The sequence below is a fragment of the Macaca nemestrina genome, chromosome 16 (genome assembly GCF_043159975.1).
Source record: "Macaca nemestrina isolate mMacNem1 chromosome 16, mMacNem.hap1, whole genome shotgun sequence".
Classification (NCBI taxonomy): domain Eukaryota; kingdom Metazoa; phylum Chordata; class Mammalia; order Primates; family Cercopithecidae; genus Macaca; species Macaca nemestrina.
The window spans coordinates 17,314,191-17,335,603 of NC_092140.1; the positions used below are offsets into that span (position 1 = coordinate 17,314,191).

Below are 21,413 nucleotides of genomic sequence, written 5' to 3' on the forward strand. Positions count from 1 at the left end.
TCCAATGACTAATGAGAGCATTATCTACATTTACATATTAAGAATGCTTAAGAGATAGACAAAAAGTGTCAAAGAATATGTTTTGATGCTCATTGTCCAAACCTGTTAATTCTGTAAATATCTGTAGTGAGCAGGTAACTTCTCTGTGGTCATGCAGCTCAAGAGTGGTCCACATCCACTAGCCTATCCCAGAGTCTTCTGACTTTCAGGCCAGGGAGGGATTTATCTACCTTTTCGGAGAAGTCACAGACTGGGGAAGATCTGGAATTACTACCAAAGTCCAGTGCGATTTTAACATGTTCCTATAACCAATGCTGTGTTGCAGTATGAATGAGTTAGCACAGAGGAATGTTATTGAGGTCTTATAGATATGAAATAATAGCTACAGAGGGAGGCTTTATTTTTTAAAAGGTAGTGAAGTATATTTTGACAAATGTTCACTTATATTCTTTCTTTGGAGCTAGAACTTCTCCACTTGGAAAACTTATTTTAATCTTGAAAAAACCTTTTTTTTCTCTTTGAGATGGAGTTCTGCTCTTGTTGCCCAAGCTGGAGTGCAATGGCACGATCTTGGCTCACTGCAACCTCTGCCTCCCGGGTTCAAGTGATTCTCCTGCCTCACCCTCCTGAGCAGCTGGGATTACAGGCATGTGCCACCACACCCAGCTAATTTTGTATTTTTAGTAGAGACGGGGTTTCTCCACGTTGCTCAGGTTGTTCTTGAACTCCCGACCTCAGGTGATCCGCCTGCCTCTACCTCCCAAAGTGCTGGGATTACAGGCGTGAGTCACCACACTCAGTCAAGAACCCTTTTAAGAGTGTTTTTTAATCATACAAGTCTGAAGTAAGTCCTCAACACTTTATCTTTGGAGTATACAACAAGATTGTTAACTAGAATCTGAGCTTGCGTAGTAAGTGGATGCAATCGCTTTGTCCCTTACCCATAGTTTTAGTAAGTAAAGGTTGAGGTTGTTGGAAATTTGCTTCTGAGGAGTCTTCTGGGATGGAAGGTATTGAGAACACAAAGCCTGAGTTCTATGTTACTGAACCCTGTTGAGTTAGCCCTGACTCAGGCCAAGTTGGAGAGGACCTTGAGACAAAATTCACCATAAGCAAGAGGCACACCTCTGTCTAAACCTAACACCAGGACAACAAAGGAACATTTCCACCCACAGCCACAGCAATGGACACGAATTAGCAATAGAAAAAAATTCTCATTGGCAAACAAAGCGATACTTCCAACTACCTGGAATTAGTGGAAGACAAGACTAATGGGCACTAACTTTTTGTTTTCAGTAACCATACTTGACATTCTTGGATACAACAGAAGGACAAAATAAGATTTGCCGCAAGTAAGGTGAGAACTCAGAGTTACCATCATTTGCAAATTAAAATATATGTGATTTTAAATAAGAATAAAAAGAACAAAAGTAAAATATAATAAAATAAATGTGATTTTATATGTAGTCAGAGTCTGAAAGACCAAGGACACCTCACTCTAACTGTAAATGAAGTTACATTAATAGACCCACCCATGGCTCTGTCGGAGATTCCTTTCCACAAATGTAACTTCAGGATCTTGGGTAGCCTCCACTTTTCCTGGTTTGTTTCTGCCTCTGGTATCTCAGGCAGTCCTCAAGAGGTGCCCCCATGTGCTCCAAGCACCCCTGGGAGCCATTCAAGTGCCGCTCCCACATTGCTGTGTGCTGCCATCTGCCATTTCCTTTAGTGTCTCTTCAGGCTTCTCTGGAGGATGGAACTCTGCCCCGGCTTGCTGAAGCTCTCTTAGGCTGTATTTGTCTGCTTCAGGGCTCCCCCAAACCTGGGCCTCATCCCGACCTCTGACCTAATCTCGGACCCCGTATGTCCATCAGCATTCACCCTGAGGTCAACCTGCCGCTCCCCACCACCTTGTGCTTCCCTCTCTTGGCCACTGGAAAACTGATTCCCTTCCTCTATGTCCTCCCCACTTTGGGGGGGTCCCCTTGCAGAACTGTTTGGCCCCCAGGATTTGAGCCTTTCATGGTTCACACTTACAAGGCTGTGCACAAACGGTCAAGGCCTACGCAAGAGCGGGATTAGTTGGTGAACAACCTAGAAACTCTGCTGTCCCTCAGCTTCAGCTTCTGTCACCAGGTGTGGTTCAATGTTCCAGAAACTTCTTCCCTCAGGATAGATTCTCATAATCTCCCCTAGAGTCTGGATTGTCTTGAGTCCCTTTCTCCCACATTTTTTTTTTTCTTTTCTGAGACCAAGTCTTGCTCAGTCACCCAGGCCGGAGTACAGTGGCATGATATGCAACCTCCACCTCCCAAGTCCAAGAGTTTCTCATGCCTCAGCCTCCCAAGTAGCTGGGATTACAGGCACATGCCACCACGCCCAGCTAATTTTTTTGTGTGTTTAGTAGAGACGAGGTTTCACCATGTTGCCCAGGCTGGTCTCGAACTCTTCACCATGTTGCCCAGGCTGCTCTCGAACTCCTGAGCTCAAGTGATCCATCTACCCTAGCCTCCCAAAGTGCTGGGATTACAGGTGTGAGCCACCATGCCCAGCCTCTCTCCCACTTTTACCTCATCCATCTCACCTCTCAAACTTGCTTCTATATAACTGAGGAATTTTTCTAGATTAGGCACCTCGGTCCCTGTAAATCACCTCATACAAATGTATACTACAGTGTGGGGGTAAGTTGTTAACCTTTCATACCTAGTCTGTAGATTCAGAAAGCTTATGCTGTTATACATACACATACATACACACAAACACACAATGAAAATATTTTATATATGTGTATGTATTTTTTCTCTTTGATATAAGTATTCACTGCTATTAATAGAATGTAGCAAAAATGAAAAATTAAATTATTTTTAATTTTTAGAGTGAGGAAAGTAGATAAGGAGAGAGAAGAAATCTTAATAATATAGTTCTTCATAACTTTGATATTATTTTCAGATGCAAATATTTACATGAGAAGCATAATCAGCAAGAAACATTAACTGATATCTACTACCTACAAGGTAAATTTTATTATATTCATACTTTTCTAGAAGTGCACACCCCTTGGGCTTCAATTTCCAAAGTGATATGACTAAGTTTGACAGTTATGTTTGTTATATTATTGCAAAACGTACTGAAACTCATTAATTTTCTATGTTGACACATAATTCTTGATTCTAAAAACAAAAAGGAAAGGACGTTTCAGCAAGAATGAAAGCATGACCTTGACTTATGCAATGGAGTTTACCAAGATATATTTTCCAGAACATTATAACCAGAATACCATCAATATCTTCCAAATCATAGCCAATAATAGCTTACCTAATAACACTCCATATTTATGAAGACTGTAGTTAATAAGACCCATTCATTTAAAGTCATATCATTTTTAGAAAGAAAGAAATAGAATTGCAATGAAATGAAAGTAAATTTCTCAGTCACAGAGTATTGTATAAGACCTGAAACTAAGGTTCAATATTATGTGGTTCCTTAACATCTGATAAAATTGAAAAGGCCTTGAATGGCCTAATGAAAAGTTGCCCTCCTCTGCTCCATTGACAAGGTCCTCTAGCAAAACAACCCTCCTTATCACAGGGACAAAGTGCAGCTCCTGCTTCTCCCTGAGTAGCAGGTTCCTGTTCCCTATCCGCCCACACAATTATTCAAACAGGCCAATCACATCCTCCTTTGGGAGCCAGGAGCCACCGTACCTTCTTGATACTACCAAGCCTGCCTCCCACAGCACTTGCTTGTTCAAAATGTTCCTTAATGCAGCCCCTGTGTGACGACCCTGCCTGGGCCAGTGTCCTCCTGCCCCAGGCTGTGAGAATCTGTAACTAAGAAACTGCTTTTAATCTCGCCTGTCTAGTGCCTGGTGTTGTGTGTCAGGCCATCCCCATAACTCTAGGGCAGGAATCCCTTCTTCATTAATGGGAAAAAAAAATCAAAATGCAAGGTAAGTACATGACAGAGCAGGCGATCCTAGCCAGGCCTTAAGACTCCACAGCCACAGCTCTCCAGACCTCCAGAGCTATCCCTACCCCATGAATGACAGTGAGCACTTAGTGAGAAATATGCAAGCATCAGACTCTGTACTGAGCTCATTTCAGCCTCACAACTGTCATGTGAGGCAGGCAGTATTGTTCTTCCCGTTTCACAGACAATGAGATTGAAGCTCAGAGAAGCTAGGCAACCAGCTCGAGTCTGCACTCTTAACCCCACCGCGAAAAGAAACACTGGCCTTGGAATGAGTGATATATATTATAGATTTTACAAACCATCTTCACCAGGTGCAAAGAGTTGAAAAATATAAGCTTATGAAATACAAAGTTGGTCTTATAAATGTTACTGATTTTAGTTCTGCTAAACACCAAAGAAAATAGCAGTGCCCACTGAGCGTACGAAGTGAAAGAGCGTTATCCATTGCCTCAAGCAGGGATAAGGAAGAGCAGCACACAATTCATGTGTTATTATCCTCGGCAGTCGTAATTTTTATTAAGTATTTGAAAATAGCTTAGTATTGTTTAGGTCCTCTCTTTTTCTATGCTAAACACAGATACAAAATGATATGTCCAGCTCAAGCTATCTCCATGCCACTTCTTGAATTCAGCTGCTATGCCTCCATCTATCTTCTGAACATCTCAGTTTCAGATTAAAATGCATCTCAGCACATTGCATTTTTATCCATGTCTTTTTTCCTAAACTATGATCCGTCTGCAAGTAGCAACCAGGTCTTACGCTTTTCTTTTTACATCGGCAGAATCTAACTCAGTCGTTCAATAAATGTTTTGGAATATGAAGAAACAAATGAACATAAAAGTAAAAACTTTCAAGCAAGAAATTGTTTATTTAAAACATGTTATCAGTAGCTACTTTATCCGAAACTATTTCTTTATTTAGAGGCTAGACTTTTTCTGAATATTTTGATATATGTTTTGAAAAGAATTTACAGTTTTTATACAAACTGATAAAGTAGATCCCTGAAAATAATCTTTAAGAACTTGTCATCTTAACAAAGTATGCTAGGCCGGGTGCAGTAGCTCACACCTGTAATCCCAGCCCTTTGGGAGGCCGAGGCAGGTGGATTATCTGAGGTCAGGAGTTCGAGAGGAGCCTGGCTAACATGGTGAAACTCCATCTCTACTAAAAGTACAAAAATTAGCCAGGCATGGTGGCAGGCACTTGTAATCCCAGCTACTCATGAGGCTGAGGCAGGAGAATTGCTTGAACCTGGGAGGCGGAGGTAGCAGTGAGCAGAGATCCCACCATTGCACTCCAGCCTGGGCGACAAGAGTTAGACTCCATCTTGGAAAAAAAAAAAAAAAAGTGCTAACTTAAAACTAGTATCTGTTATAAGATTCATATGTCATCTGGGAACACAAACACATGTGCACATGCAAGCACAAGGTCAACCAAATGAACTGTTCACCACCAACACTGAAACAGAATTTTCTATGAAGCAGAGAGCTGCTTGCTGAAAATATTTAAAATGTTCAATAACTACTTATCAAGGATGTGGAAAGGAAAATTTCTGTCTGAGTAAAGGTTGAATCCAACCTTTCTCTCAAAGCAGTTTTAGTTCTAAAACTATGTGATTTCACAGAAACCCCAAACATCTTATCATTTTAATAGAAACTGGTTTTAGATTTCTTCCATTTTTCCTCTTAATTCACTTCTCAAAAAAAAAAGTGCTCATCTATGCACTAGGCTGTTGCTGCAATTCTAGAAATATTTCTAGAAAGAAATATTTGATAAAGCACAGCCTCACTGCAGGCAATTTTTAACCCAGTTCTCAAACGTAAGTCTGTAATAATCACCTAGGGAGGTTATCAAAGTGCAAATTCTAAAGCCCACACTATACTTCCCACATCAGAATTTACAACCAGTAGATCCAGAATGTGGCTAAGAAATCTGCATTTTTATCGGGTAAAGATCTGACTGCTTTGAGGATTATATCAACTCCACATGGAAAAATATTGCTTCAGAAAATGTAAAATCCGTTTGAATAATTCCTTAGTCCCCTCCAGCTGCTATGACAAGATACCCAAAGATTGGGTCGTTTATAAACAATAGAAATTTATTTATCACAGCTCTGGAAATTGGAAGTCCAAGATAAGGTGCTGTCAGATCCCGTGTCTAGTGAGGCCCCGCTTCCTGGTTCATAGATGGCACCTTCTCACTGTGTCCTCGCAGAAGGGCACAAGCAAGAGTCTCTCCCAGTCCTCTTTGAGAAGAACACTAGTCGCATCTGGGAGGGCTCTGCCCTCACGACCTAATCATCTCCCAAAGTCCCCACCTCTGAATAACGTCACCTTAGGGATTAGGATTTCAATGCACGAAGTTTGGGAGGACACAAACATTCAGACCATAGCAAACAGAACTTAAGATTTTTTTTGTTAAATGATTTATGGCAATGTGCAGAATGATCCCAAGTGAAAGAGCCTGCTGCCAAGAAAATGTGTTAAAATAATCCAGTTGAAGCAGACCATCAGTGGAGAAATGGAAAGAGGATGGTTAAAAAAAGACAAAAACATTTAGGAGGCTCGATATGCACCGGCTAAATCAACAAGATTTAGTGACTTGAGAGTAAGGCACAGTGCCGTAGAAAGAGCTGGGGGAAGAGACTGGGAGTAGGACATCTCTCTGGATTCAAGCTTTGGAGTTGAACCAGCTGCAGATGCCACTAACTGAGAGAGTTTCTGATTATTCATCAAGTTCGTGAAACCCAGCAGGGATACTGCCAATCAATACAGTATTTTTGTAAAAATTAGAAAAGTCATCGCTATTTAGGTAGAGGTATGCCTCTGAGCACAGCTGGGTAAATGAACAGCTCCTCTGGGCAAATGAGAAGATGCCCCTGCCTGTGGGCCGACACAGCCCTGTGCCTACTACTGGGGAACAACAACAAGGGCTGGATGTGAGCCCCACTTTCCCCTCAGTGAAGGCGCCCTCATAGAAAGCACAATGTGTTTGGCCCGCTCAGTTGTTCAATAAATGTTTTGGAAAATGAAGAAATAAATAAACATAAAAGTAAAAACACTAGTAGGATTCAGGACATAGCCCTGGGCATGGATGGATAAAGCCAGGCAAGGTGAAGTCACCAGGGAGAACAGTTTCCAGGAATCATGAGGTAGCTTGTTGGATGAGCGGCCCTACATGCATGAAGAGTTCTTCTAAGATTGTTTCCCAAAAAGGACCTCTACGAGCCTCATGGAAGCCCTCACACCTCTTCCGATGCTAAATCAGAAACTAGTGGAGTAAGGTCTCATTTTGGTGAGGGCTTTGCTATAGATTCACTGCTATGAATCTAAACCCACAGATAACTCTCATGACACTGGAGGACTGAAGAGGGTGGGGATAGCATCTCATTCATTGCTGTGTCTCCTGGGAGAGCACCTGGTTCATAGTTAGCATGATGCCATGGTGCTTAAAGTCCAGTATTCAATAACATTCTTCACTCACTTGCAAAAACATGATTTGGGGTTCCTGTTCTTGTTTTAACCTTCCCCAATACTGACAAATAAACTTGCCAAAAACTGTCAAATGACACTAACAAGACTACCTTTATGAATGACGTCGCTCGATCAATTCCATGAAAACCCAGTAAATAAAATAGGCTTCCTTTGGAAATCTCTTAGGGAAAAATCCTGCCAGGTATTTTATTGTATCCCTCTTTCTGTTACCCCGACTTACATGTCCTTTGCTAACAAAACATTTCTCTAACTTTTATGATCTCTGGTCCTGGTCCTTTAACAAGTTATTTTATATACCCGTCCTGGATTTTCCCTCTATCTTCCATGGTGTCACATTTCTATCACAGTCACTTAATTTTCTTACTCTTTTGACAACAATGCTTATATTGTTTTGCCTCAAGGGGCACATCAGATGGAAACAACAGAGATGTCAGCACCTGTATCCTAAGTCTGTGCCTTAATGTCTCATTTGGTTCATTATTTTACAGAGTTTACATCCACTGTAGGAATGTTGACTCTTTAATTAGAAAAAAGTCTCAACACTACTGCTTTTATTTCTTTTGTACAACTGCTGCTATTAGTGCTCATAACTATGTCTAGAAGATCTAATTAAATATAGCAAAAATACTTGAGAACTACCATCAATAATTTTATACATATGTTTGTGTGTATTTTCGCTTTTAAAATTTAGCTATATTCTCTTAAAAAGAACAATGCTTCAACTTACTTTTATTACTACTAATTATTAATATTGTTGTTGTCGTTGTTGCTGCTGTTGTTTGAGACAGGGTCTTTCCCTGTCACCCAGGTTGAAGTGCAGTGGTGTGACCATAGCTCACTGCAGTGTTGAACTACCAGGCACAAGCAATCCTCCCACCTAAGCCTCCCAAGTAGCTGGGGTGGCATCACCACAGCCAGCTAATTTTTGTATTTTTTGGTAGACACAGGGTCTCACTATAGTGCTTAGGCTGGTCTTGAACTCCTGGTCTCAAGTAATCCTCCCACTTCAGCCTCCCAAAGTGCTCAGATTACAGTCGTGAGCTACCACACTCAGCCTAATTATATATATATATGTAATTTTTTTGTAGAGATAGGGGTGTTGCTATGTTGCCCAGACTGGTCTCGAACCCCTGGCCTCAAGCAATCCTCCAGCATCTGCCTCCCAAAGTGCTGGGATTACAGACATGAGCCACCATGCCTACCCTTAACTTTCAAAAGACAAAGTTTCTAGGAAAAGGGAGAGCAGAGAAGACAGAATAAATAAGTATTTACTGAATGTTTACTATGGTCTAGGAATTTACAAGGTTTCTCATGACACCCTCACAATAATTCTTGAGATTAGCATTGCTCTTCCCATTTTATAGATGAGAAACTTCATAAAGACTAAGTAACTTGCTGAAGGTCATAGACAATATCATAGTCAATAAATGTCATAGATAATGGTAAAGGTAGATCAAGGATTCAGTCCCTGGTATGTCAGGTTCTTGCCATGCTACCAGCCTTGGACAGTTTTGATGAAATTCAATTTTTTCTTAACAAGACACTGCAATCCATTTTGAGAATATGACATACTAGTGTCATGTGAATGTGACACTAAAGAAACAAACTTAGGTCCAGATTGAATCACTTTGCAGTCTGACTGCTTGACATGAAAGATAGTACAATGGCTCCCAAGCATTCATCTATTTGCCAGGAGTCTCCTACAATGATATGGGGTTTACGGTAACAGATTAGCATCTGTAGTTCATAATCCAAAAGCACTTTTCATGAAAACCCCAAATGCTAGTGGCAGCATATTTGCACATTTGTTCTATAAAAGATAAACTTGTATCTTAGTTAAACCATGAAGGCAAGTTTATTTTTCTTCATTTAGCTTAGTCCCTAGGATATTATTATCCACCCTTTTTAACTCCATCTGCTCTTATGACTGAAGTCACACCATCTACTTGGTAGAAGCCTGGATTATGTTGATCATTCAGGGTTCCATATGCTTCTGGGGCCATGATTACCACATTGCTTGACCTGCAAATCTCAAAAACAAAATTATTAAAGAAACAAAATGCCAGGAACTCAAAACACTGAAGACAAAATGTAAATAAATCCAGGGAGAAATGCTGGCTTAAATTATCATTATCATTGAAATATATCCTTAAAAATTTATACACAAAGAGAAGTTTTTTTCTTCCCAGGGCCTAATGAAATGCTAGTGTCACAAACAGTAATATTCGTAAAGAAAATCTTCACCAATAACATTTGACTTTTTAGGTCCATGGATATATTTTCCACATCAAGTAAATACCAGCATTCCATTTTCATTCAAGGTCAAGTGTAGTTAGTATATTATAATTTTCTAGAGTTTAGGTGGCACATGTTAATTGGCTTTTATCGCCTGTTGAGAGATACTAATAAGCAATAAAGACAAATAATTGAGAACCAAAATAAGCACCCTGCTATACACACTGACCCAGGTCACAGGCTTGAAGTTAGAGACTGTGAGAGAGATGATGATAATTTATTAAATGTGCTTTATAGAAGAACAATTCAATTGGCTCAGGAAGATGAAGTCATTCATTCAATGAGTATTTTTTGTACACCTATGGAATACAGCAGAAATAACCCAGAGATGATTCCTGTCCTCAAAGTATTTATATACTGGGGTGCTGAGTGAAGGTAGACAACAAAAACAAAACAAGAAAGCAGGATTGCCATGTGTCATGCTAAAGGCTGTAAAGAAAATATTCAGAGCGATGGGAAGCACCTAGGAAGTGGAGGGGAACAGATGAAGGGACAGATCTTTACAAAGTAATCAGGCAATGCTTACTGAGAGGGTGGTGTTTTGGCTAAATCCGGAGTGAGAAGGAACAAGGCAAGAAAAGGCCAGAGAAAGGTGTGCTGAGCAGAGGCAAGAGCAAATGCAGAGACCCTGAGGCAAGAGAGAGCTTTCTAAGTGAAAGGATAAGAATGGAAGTCAGGATGGCTAGAGCACATGAGTAGGGTGGAGACTGGCCTGCGGTATGGTTAAACAGGTGTGCAGGAGCCAAACTCCCAGGGCCTGTGTGGCGTGAAAACTTATCAATGGTAAAGTAGAAGCTTCTTGCTACTTAGTTGATATGTAAAATTAATGCAGTGCATCTGGGTCAGCTAGTGAGTTAGAAGAAAATAATAAAATTAATAGAATTTTGGAGTTGGAGGGGAATGTATGGATTGTACTCCTTGTTTTATAGATATTGATCATGAGGCACAAGGGAGGGACAGAGGGGTCAGAGAGGAGGGACATCAGAACTCCTTGTTCTCTGATGTATAGTGACCTTTCTGTGATGCCTACAGACTTACGGTTTTTATACCACTCAAGACCCTCATGGCATTTTCCTAGTCCTTATCCCATAGCAAACATCTAATGACTAAGGAAAGCTACTCAAGCTTTTTGCAGAAGATGGAAATGGAAAAGAACAAGAGAGTGTTCCTGCAAGCCCATTGGAGGGATGACTTGAAGGTACTCAAGATCTGCTCTTGCTTGGAACTACAGGAAGAGACAGGGACAAAGATTTGAGGAATGCTACATGAAGGAGAAATCTGATGAAATCACAGAGAATGGGAAATCCCACAAGCCAAGATAACCATAAGTAGCAGATATTAATAGGTAAAGCTGGAAAAGACTTGAACTTTGCAAAAGACACAAAATAAAACTATAAAAAAGACGTTAAAAATAACTTCAAAATATTAGTATTATAAAAATGTCCCAATTATTGATTGTCAATTAGGTTAAATTATCTTCCTAATGTATTTAACCCTCTTTTCAGTTCTTTATTACCAAATCAATATGAACAAACAAAAATACTATTAAGATTAAAGCAATAATATAATAATATAAGGACATGTGACAGGATAGTTAACTGTACAACAGATTAATAAGCATTAAGACAGGCACCCTCTTTCTGGAGAGACAGAGACTGCACTGGTCTAGTCAAGGTGTTTATCTGCTTTGGGAGCAAGAAACCAGACCAAATAAGTTTATAATGCTGCTTCTTACAAAACAATCATTTTGTTCCCCCTGAATGCAAAGCATGATTAGCATGGTCAAAACCCTAAAAGGGAAAAGGAAAGCAGATTTAAACTAACATCATGACAAAATAAGATAATTGCAACTTGGAAGTTGTGATAGTCGGACATAGTAGTGCTTTTCATGTCGATATCTGTGTGTCAGGCACACCACGATATGTATACCCCTGGGATTACATCGGGAAAAACCCAGCCACTTATTTCAATCAAATTGATGAGAGCAGACATGATTGGAATAAGCAGAGAATGCTTGAGGAAAAATTTGCTTAACACACACAGCTTCACATAAAACAGTCCTCTTACATCTCCTTAAATCACATATTTGTTAACAACATGAAAAAAATCTAAACAGTCCCATTTTCAAATTGGTGGGGAATACAAGTAATGACACACAGAAAATGGAAAGCTTACGCTTCAGAAAGCTTCATTCTGTTAGATTTCTAAATTATTTAAGTAACAATCACATTTATACTCTTCTCACTCTTTTTATTTTAATAAAAATGATACATCACCAAAATCCCTTTTAACAACATCATTTTAAAAAATACATATATAGTCCTATTCAATTTATGTGGCACTATGCATGGTCTCCAAATATTGGAATATTTAAAGATCATGTACTTCAATTTCAGGAAGGCAGGGGCCTTTAGTAAGTTGAATAGTGGCCCTCAAAATGATGTGTCCACACCCTAATGCTCAGGAATATGTGACTGTGACCTTATTTGGAAAAAGGGTGTTTACAGATATAACCAAGGATCTCAAGATGATAGCATGTTGGATTATCCAAGTGGGATTTAAATCCCATGACAACTGTCCTTATAAGAGACGTACAAAGGAGAGACATAGAAAGAAGAGAAGGCCATGTGAAGATGGAAGCAGGGATGAAAGTGATACAGCAGCCACAAGCCAAGGAAGGCCTGGAGCCAACAGAAGCTGAAAGAGGCATGGAAGGATTTGCTCCTGGAGCCTTCAGAAGGAGCACGGTCCTGCCAACACCTTGATTTTGAATTTGTGGTCTCTAGATCTGTAAGAGAAAAAAAATTCTCTTCTACCTAAGAACAAAAGGGTAAGTTCAATAAGAGATAGAAATTTTTAAAAATCCAAATTCTAAAAGGGTACAATGAATGAAATTGTAAAATGCAATAGAGGGCACAGTAGCAGAACTGATCAAGCAAAAGAATCTGTGAACTCTTCAATAAATACTGCTGGGGAAACTGGCTATCCACATGGATAAAATGCAAAAGCAAAAAATGGATCTTTATCTCACATGCAAAAAAATGAAATTGGATCCTTCTCTTACACTATACACAAAAATCAACTCAAAATTAATTAAAGGCTTAAACATAAGACCTAAATCCATAAAATTCCCAGAAGAAAACATAAGAAAAGCTCCATGACGTTGGTATGGACAATAAATTTTTTTGGATATGACACCAAAAACACAGGCAACAAAAGCAAAAAGAAACAAATAGGACTATATCATACTAAAAATTTCCTATCAGCATATGAAACCATCAACAAAATAAAAAGAGAACCCAAGGAATAGAAGAAAATACTTCCAAACCATATATCTGATAAGTAATTAGCATCCAAAATATACAAGGAATTCATATACTCAACAGTAAGAAAACAAAAAAAAAAAAACCTACTATAAAATGGGCAAAGGAACTAAATAGACATTTTAGAAAACATACAAATGGCCAACAGGTATGCAAAAAATGCTCAACATCAGTAGTCATCAGAGAAATTCAAATCAAGATCATAATGGGATATCACTTCATACCTGCTAGGATGCCTATTATCAAAATGTCAAACGATAACAAGTGCTGACAAGAATGAGGAGAAAAGATAACCCTGATATATTGTTGACAGCAATAGAAAATGATACAGCCATTATGTAAAACAATTTGGAGGTTCTTCAAAAAATTAAAAATAGAACTACCATGTAATCCAGCAATCCCACTCCTGGATACATATCCAGAGGAAATAAGATCACTCTCTTGAAGAGATGTGCATTCTCATGTTTACTGCAGCGTTATTTACAATAGCCAAGATATGAAGACAACCTAAGTGTCCATGAACAGAGGAATGGATAAAGAAAACCCATAAACATATAAACAGATAGAATACATATATATGCAATAGAATACTACTAATCCTTAAAAAACCTAAGTAGGGAATCCTGCCATTTGCAACGATATGGATGAACCTGGCAGATATTATGCTAAAAATAAGCCAGATACAAAAAACAAATATTGAATGATCTGACTTACATGTGGTATCTAAAAAGTCAAACTTACAGAAACAGAGCAGAATGGTGATTTCCAGGGACTGGGAGTTGGGGAAATGGAGAGATGTTAGTTAAAAAGTACTTACTTGCAGCTATAAGATGAATAAGTTTTGGAGACCTAATGTACAGCATAGTGATTATAGCTAAAAATTAGGTATTGTATACCTGAAATTTGCTGAGAGATCTTAAGTAGTCTCATCACACACACACACACACACACACACACACACACACACACGTAACTATGTGAGGTGATGGATAGGTTGATTAGCTTGATTGTGGTAATCATGTCATATTGTACATGTATATCAAAACATCACATTGTACACCTTAAATATATACAATTTTTATTTGTCAATTTTACTTCAAGAAAGCTATAAAAAATTTCTAAAAGATATTTAGTAATCAAGTAAATGCAAATTAAGACCACCATGAAATACCAATTCATATATATATGAGATTGCCAAAAATGTTAAAGGTTGATAATGTCATGTGTTCACAATATGGGGTAGAGTAACACATAACCCAATATCCATTAACAAGATGACTCAATCAAATTATGCTATGTTCACACAAACTGAATTTTATATAGCAATCAAAATGAAATACAGCTACACAGCATTAATGACTCAGAAATAGTTTCAAGTGAAAAGCTAATTGTGTAAAATAACATAAAGCATAATATTATTTATATGATGCTCAAAATCCAGCAAAACAAAACAATATATTGTTTAGTAATACAGGCATAGAGTAATAATCAATTTTTATTTTTATTTGTATTTTTTTGATACGGTGTCTCACTCCGTCACCCAGGCTGGAGTGCAATGGTGTGATCTTGGCTCACTGCAACCTCCACTTCCAGGGGTTCAAGTGATTCTCCTGCCTCAGCCTCCTGAGTAGCCTAACACTGCACCCGGCTAATTTTTGTATTTTTAGTAGAGACAGAGTTTCGCCATGTTGGCCAGGCTGGTCTCGAACTCCTGATCTCAGGTGATCTGCCTGCTTCAGCATCCCAAATTGCTGGGATTACAGGCATGAGTCACCACACCTGGCCAATAATGGATTTGTTAAAATGGCAGTGATGAAGACAAAATCTATAACATTGATTACCCTTGAGAGGGTCTGGAGACATGACTGTTTAGAGGAACACATCAGGAAGTTCAATAGTGATGGTACTCTAGTTCTTAAGCTAGATAATGTGTTAATGGGTTTCCATATTATTGTTATGCTTCATAACTTACATATATGTTACAGAAATTTTTTACATAAAAATTTTTGCATACAAATATTAGAAATTTTTTAAAGAAAAATAAGGAATCAACAAATGAACAGACAAAAATTTCACTGTTCTGAAGGGAGAGAGAAAAGTTGCATATAAACAATTTTGAAATACTGCAGCTGAAAATAACTTCAGCTACAGAAAATAACTTCAGCTAGTTTTCCACCCTAGCTGTATATTAGAATCACTTGGGGTCGTTGGAACTTTTTAAAAGAGCAATGCCTAGACCCCACCTGAGACCGAATAAATCGAAATTTATTGGACTGGCAACTAGTCATAAGTTTGTTTATTCTCTTTTGTTTTTGTTTTTACCATTGCCAGATGGTCCTAATATGCAGCCAGGGTTACAAATCATTGATTTAGACCAAGCCTCCTATTTTATGTTGGGAAACTGGGGCCAGAGAGAAGTGACTTGCTCTATTAGTGGAAAATTCAGGCTTCAAGCCATCCACTAACTCATCAATATAATTATACTGTCAGGAATTTCACCCAGTTTCTACTAAAACTTAAAAAAGTGGTTGAAAGAACACAGCCTTAAAAAAAGTTCTGAAAACAGTCACCGATGCCCTGGCATTCCAAATTTTTTCCAGGTGAATAGTACATAAAGCCTCACCATTTTTCCCTCCCTTTCTTCAGAGGGGGAAAAACTTACCCTGCTTTATACCTTCTTCTCCACTTTGTACTGACTGATGTGTAGCAAAGCCCAAGAAATCACCCCGAAGAGTGTCCACCATCCTCATCCTTGTGCTCATCAGTCTTGTGCGTCTGCTACTCAGATGACAGAGGCCAGTGAGGTGCTAACAAATGTGCAGGGCTTGCTGGAAGTTCTGCACATTTGTATGAAAAATACCACTTGCAGCATCTTCTTTCTCTAGGCTTTGCCTGGAAAGACTTCAGTGGCAGCTCAAAACATGGTGATATCGTGAGATCCCCAATAATACTCATACGGTGTCTCAGACAGCTGTGAACAATGCCTAAGGCAACTGGGTCCTTTAAGGCATCTGCATTCTGCTTCACTAAGCCGAAAACTGGGGAAAGAGGGCATGATCCTTTGATTCGATAACCAAGTATCTGTCTGCATACTCTCCTGCAGTTGGTTCCAAAGGAGTATCTCCTGGTCGCTGCTTGGTGGCTTTGCTTCAAGCAGTGTCTGCCCCTCTCTTTAATATGCTGCAAGAGGGCGTGCCCCATTAATGGAGGATTTGGTTTTTGCTCTAGAGGAAGGGATGAACCTATGGAAATGCACTAGGCTCATATCATCCCATCAAGGTTATGGGTACGCAACCTCCCCGCAACTCTCACACCCGTCCTCCCCACCCCTACTACGCCAGTGAGATGCCATTTTTCTCTTATAGACTTAATCCCCCTCAGTCCAAACACAGAGTACATTATGATGGAATTTTATGCCTCTCCTAGACCCCAGTGATAGTAAGATAAATGTTTCCTGGGGACAAACATGTCCCTTACACTTTTATGCGAAGAAAGAGGGATTAGGAAGTCTGTAAAGACTTGGATTGTTAATTATAATCAACATCGGCATGTGTCAGCAGTTCCCGTAGTCCCACTCTTGAATCATTACCCAGCTTTTCCAATATCATAACTAACTTACTCCAATTGAATCTCCTTTCCTTCCCCTTATGAATCCACAGTATTCTGTCTAAACTCAAAAAGAAGAGAAAGAGGAAAAATGGATGGAATGATTTCTAACAGAGACAAATTCTAAATAATTGATAGTTGACTAAGGAGAGAAAATACATAACTGACAAAAATCGAATTTTTACTCAGTTTTATTATGCTTCTGTTAAAATGAAGAATTATGCTGTAGATACTGAATTATACCATGTAATTCAAAATGAAAAGGAAAATTATGGTTTTTTTTTTAGCTCTGAACATCAGGTTTGCTGGCTAGAGTCTGGATTCATGCTTATGATGTGAGAAGTCCTTTTTTTCACCAAACAAGTCTACCAGCTGGATTGAAAATATGCCCTCTTCAAATATAGTAAAGCTTAATATAATAGGCATTTATATACAACATGCTTTGACACAAACCAGACTTCCTTTTACTACCAAGTTCCCGAAACTTTTGTTATATAATTTACAGGTATCCTATCTTCAATCCAAATAGGGTGGTCCTATGACTGCCAGCCCCTTACTTTCAGATGGGTAATAGGTTTCAACCTGCAAGCATAGAATAAGAACCTAGAGTTACTGAACTATTATGCAATAATATTATGCAACAACGGGAGAGGGAAAGTCACAGGGTCTGAGAAAAGCAATAAAGGAGTTACCAGCAATGCTGGGCTCTGTGGGGTAGAGGCAAAGAAACCATAAGGAACCTTGGGCAAAAACATGTGGGGAGTCTGGAGTTTTGGGGGTGAAATATTGTGCTCTGTGCACTCTTTCTTTGACTTAGTACATTTACAAAAGGAAAAAACCATAAACATCATGCAATGAGTTTTCATTGAGCTATCTAAAGAAATTTGTTGAAAGAACACTGCTCAGTGTGGATGTAAAGTTAGAACAGTCACCAAGGGAAAGAAAGGGGAGGAGTGGGCAGCTGGCAAATATATTAGGTTACAAAATCTACCGAGTCTCAAGACAAGCTCTTCCAATTGGGTTGGATAAGACCCGCTTACTTCCTTCACTGTTGCTTCAATGTAACTGGGTTCTAGAATAGTCTTGAGTTCTTTGCACCAGCGATAATAATGGGTAACATGTTTTTCTTCTTTACATTTTGCAAAGAGCTTCAAGGTTAACTCATTTACATCCCTTTCACTTCCATCATTGTTAACATCTAAGAAGTGGAACTGTCCTAAGAACACAAGGAAGAGCCAATACAATCTGAGAAGCAGGAGATTAGGCATGAATCCAGGAAAGAAAGCATAGTAAGAGTGTACCGGTGTCATAGTCAACAGCTATGATTTGAGGAAGCTGTGGATCAATATTTAGTTAAAACACACTAATTACAGAGAAGAAAACCCATAGACATTAGATTTGAAAGAGGCAGTGCAAAAATAATTTGAACCTTAGTATCCTGAAATTAAAATATTTTAAAATGCAAATCCTTTTTATCATTCATTTTTCAATATTGTTTTTATAATGTCACCATTGTCTAGAAATATAATTTCAGGGTTATGTAAAATTTTACCATAAAGAATTAAGGTATGTGTCTTATATCAGTTTTCCTTTTACAAAAACCATGTTAAATATTGTTTTTAATCTATTTTGGCATCTTCCTTTCTACAAGAGAAAAATGCAAATCATAACTATTCATAGCTCAGTTTAGCAATTTATTCCTTAGAGACCATATTAGTCTGTTCTCAGGCTGATAATAAAGACATACCCAAGACTGGGTAACTTATAAAGAAAAAGAGGTTTAACGGACTCACAGTCCCACATGGCTGGGGAGGCCTCACAATCATGGCAGAAGGCAAAGGAGGGACAAAGGCACATCTTACCTGGTGGGAAGCAAGAGAGCATGTGCAGGGGAACTCCCACTTATAAAACCATCAGGTCTTGCAAGGCTTATTTACTTCCATGAGAACACTATGGGGAAAACTGCCCCCATGATTCAATTATCTCTACCTGTCCCCACCCTTGACACATGGAGATTATTACAATTCAAGGTGAGATTTGGGTGTGGACACAGCCAAACCCTATCAGGGACTTTTTTTTTTTTTTTTTTTTTTTTAAGCAATAGTTCTTGGCCTACCCACATCAGAATCATCTGGAGGTACTGTGCCCGGGTCTTACCTCTAGAATTCTGATGTAATGGGTCTGGGGTGCATCTTAGGCATGGGGATTTTTAGAAATACCCTAGATGATTCTGATGTGCACCCAAAATTGAGAACCACCAGCCTAGACTCACTAAAGAAGGATTTCTGTGCATGGGCCTTGAACTCCAGGGCCTTTCATGATCCCTAGATGATTGTTGCACATTTTATTTATTTATTTATTTATTTATTTATTTATTTATTTGAGACAAGGTCTTGCTATGTCACCCAGGCTGCAGTGCAGTGGCACAATCTCGGTTCACTGCAACCTCCCTGCCTCAGCCTCCCGAGTAGCTGGGATCATAGGCGCATGCCACCACGCCCGGCTAATTTTTATATTAGTAGAGACAGGGTTTCACCATGTTGGCCAGGCTGGTCTTGAACTCCTGACCTTGGGTGATTCACCTGACTCAGCCTCCCAGAGTGCTGGGATTACAGGCGTGAGCCACCATATCCAGCCAGATTCTTACACATATTAAATTATAAGAAAATGAAAAATTTTAATTTACATATATATTAAAAGAATTCAAAGATATTCAAGTGTATAAAAAATTCAGCATCTTCTAATCCTTTAGTCACCTCCCTAGGGAAGGAGTAGGACTAATTCAGAAGTAGATATGATCATTATAAATACCTCTGTAAAGTGCCTTAAAGTTTCTAAGGATTTCGCTGTAATTTATGTCATTTAATATGACAACAAGCTTATGGAGTAGTCTTACTATAATTCTTATTTTTAAATATTAGCAAAATTGGGTTCAGGGTTTTTGACTTACCCAAGTGAATTAGCTAGTAAGTGGTGAAACTGTAACACAAAAATCTCGATATTTTTCCTGGAAAATATATTATTTCCCTAATATGCATTATGACTATGTTTCCTGAAGAAAATATAGTTCCTAGTCTGATAAACTTGAAAATATTCATACTTCATACTCATGGTCTCTCTTTAATCTTTCTATTTAGGTAGTCACAAATAACAATGTTAGAAAAAACTTTTATTAACATTTACTTAATGCATACTATGTGTTACAGTTGGCATAAGAGTTTTCACAAGGAAGAATCATAGAATATAACTAGAATAGTATAACGAGTATGATTTTCAACTCCTTGTTATTAATCTTTTACTTTTACCTATAACATCCCAGTGCCTAGGACGGAGCAGAAAAAAAAAGAGAAAAAATATGATAAATACTTGTTAAATGTGGTTGATCAAGACTAATATTTTGTACCCCTACCTCATGCCCTGCCAATGCCAGTGTGGCAGGCTGGCATAGAAAACTGAAAATAACACTATAAGAATATTCATAAACACAAAACATATGCTTTTAGTTAAACCACACCCAGAATCCCCACATTCAGTGCCTCATGTGGCACAGGGTGGCACGTTCTGAAAATGAGCATGTGAGGGAGGAACATCTGAGAGTCCAGTGAGGGGCATTCCTCCTCCCAGATCTGGCAAACTACATCTAAAACATCTCTGCCCAGGCTTCTGTCAGTTCACACCTAGACATTCTGATGTAAAACCTGGACTACACCTGACCTAGCCAAACAGAACACCTGGTCCAACCCCACTGGGTCACTTTGGAAGGAAAGGAAGAATCTAAGAGTTTGAAGTATGTCCCTTTAAATAAGTACTGAAAATAAAATAAAATAAACACTTTGTATCAGCCCTTGGCAATTCTGTATTAGACAATGTTTACTATCTAGAAGGGAGATCAAAAATGAATTTTAAAATAAATTGAGATAATCTGTTCCTTCATCTTTCAGAGAAAGGTCTGACATAATCCTGTGTCATATGTGAAAGTAGCACAAACAGCCATTGACTTAAAGTCTTAAAATATTTTTCTTCCAATACTATTTCTTCCTGCATTTTTATTGTGGCAAAACATACATAACACAAAACTTGAGATTTTAATTATTTTTAAGTGTACACTTCAGTGGCATTAAGTACATTCACAACATTATGCAACCATCACCACTATCCATTTCCTGAACTTGTTCACCATCCCAAACAGAAACTCTGTACTCATTAAACCATCACTCTCAGCTCCTCTCTCCCCCAGCCCCTTGTAACTTCCATTCTACTTTTTGTCTCTATGAACTTGACTACTCTAAGTACCTCATAATAGTGGAATCATACAATACTTGTTCTTTGGTGTCTGGCTTGTTTTACCTAGCATAATGTTTTCAAGGTGCATCCCTGTTGCAACATGCATCAGATTTTATTCCTTTATAATAAAAGACTGAATAATAGTCCATTGTAGGTATATGCTGTGCCATACTTTTGTCTATCCATTCATGTGTTGTGGACATTTAGAGTGTTTTCACCTTTTGGCTATTATCAATAATGCTGCTATGAACATGGGTGTACAAGTATCTGTTTGAGTCCCTGAATTTACCAGATCATGTGCTAGTTCTATGTTGAACTTTTTGAGGCATCATCAAACTGTTTTCCATGGTGGTTGCACCATTTTATGTTCCCACCAGCAATGTACACACGTTCCAATTTTTCTACATACTCACCAACACTCATTATTTACCTCTTTTTT

At 38.7% G+C, this 21,413-nt stretch overlaps 1 protein-coding gene and 1 long non-coding RNA gene across 2 annotated transcripts in view; one reads left to right on the forward strand and one right to left on the reverse strand.

The window, feature by feature from the left end:
* The window catches only part of LOC105477505 (uncharacterized), a 96,096-nt gene extending 78,990 nt beyond the window's left edge, over positions 1 to 17,106 (forward strand). The window contains exons 7-8 of the long non-coding RNA XR_011614659.1: positions 2,950 to 3,014; positions 16,978 to 17,106. This is a non-coding gene — a long non-coding RNA (uncharacterized lncRNA). The remainder of the gene's footprint in view (positions 1 to 2,949; positions 3,015 to 16,977) is intronic.
* The window catches only part of LOC105477531 (heparan sulfate 6-O-sulfotransferase 3), a 759,454-nt gene that overhangs the window by 464,371 nt on the left and 273,670 nt on the right, over positions 1 to 21,413 (reverse strand). The window lies entirely within an intron of this gene.